The sequence below is a fragment of the Euphorbia lathyris genome, chromosome 3 (genome assembly GCF_963576675.1).
Source record: "Euphorbia lathyris chromosome 3, ddEupLath1.1, whole genome shotgun sequence".
In the NCBI taxonomy this organism is placed as follows: Eukaryota; Viridiplantae; Streptophyta; class Magnoliopsida; order Malpighiales; family Euphorbiaceae; genus Euphorbia; species Euphorbia lathyris.
Genome location: NC_088912.1, coordinates 67718026 through 67719219, shown reverse-complemented (window position 1 = coordinate 67719219; position 1194 = coordinate 67718026). Strand labels below are relative to the sequence as shown.

General features: G+C 35.8%; 1 non-coding gene across 1 annotated transcript; it reads left to right on the top strand.

Moving 5' to 3' along the window:
* Positions 1-1087: 1087 nt before the first annotated feature.
* On the top strand, positions 1088-1194 carry LOC136225001 (small nucleolar RNA R71). Its single transcript, XR_010686742.1, has one exon. It is a non-coding gene; the product is annotated as a small nucleolar RNA R71 (small nucleolar RNA).

The following is a 1194-nucleotide window of genomic DNA, read 5'->3' as shown; positions in this document are numbered from 1 at the left end:
ACTAATCTTTTTTGAAATTAAATCTTTCAAGAATTTTCCATAGTTAGGGATTTGCGTAATTGCATCCATGAATGTTAAATTTATATGCAAATTTTTAAGTTTGTCCAAAAATGATAACAGTTGTTTATCATGGTCCTTATTTCGGACCTGGTGTGGAAAAGGTGGTTTTGGTACAAAAGGTTTCGGATTAGAGTCAATTGGTGAATCTTTTTGTTTTAACGTATCTTCTTTGGATTTTGATAAATCATTTCCAGGTAAAGTTGAATTTCCGGGCATTTTCGGACCTAAATAGTTTTCCCCCGAACGAAGAGTGATAGCCTTAACATGCTCTTTCGGATTTTCTTCCGTTTGGCTGGGAAGACTTCCCTCTTTGCGGGATGGAATTGATTTAGCAAGTTGTCCAATTTGAACCTCCAAATTATGAATGCTAGATGATTGGTTTTTGATAAGCTGATCGAATTTATTTTCGATCCGTTTAAAACCATCGTCTTGATTACTTACCTTTCCATTCATAGCATCAATAAATTTGTCGATTTTTGAAGATAAAGTGCTAATCGTATCTCTTGTTTGATTTTGATAATTATTTACACGATACTGATTAGCATTTGCATTATTATTATTATTACCATCTTTCCAGTTAAAGTTAGGATGATTTCTCCATCCAGGATTATAAGTATTAGAATAAGGATTAGTAGTTTGGTTTTGTCCTTGGACAAAATTTACCGGTTCTGTCTCATTCATACCTTCGTAGTCAATGTCTCTCTGGATCGGATCATTAGGATCGCATGGTGCCATAAATTTATCAATTTTGTGTGATAAGGCAGAAAATTGGGCTTGTAACATTGCTACAGGATCAAGATTCATTATACCTTTAACCGGTGATGTACCTGAGGATGATGGTTTCGCCGTTGGTATATGTCCACGCTCTGCGGGCCACATACTGGTGTTGATCGCCATTTCCTCCAAAAGTTCTCTTGCTTGGGCGGATGTCTTCTTCATAAATAATCCACCAGACATAGCATCTAATGAACCTCTAGTTGTAGGATTTAATCCATTATAGAATGTCTGCATTAAAAGTGCATCCGGCAATTGGTGGTGTGGGCATAAACGTTTAAGTTCTTTAAAACGTTCCCAAGCTTCATAAAGAGTTTCATTATCATTTTGTGTAAAAGATGTCAACTCTTTGATGACTCT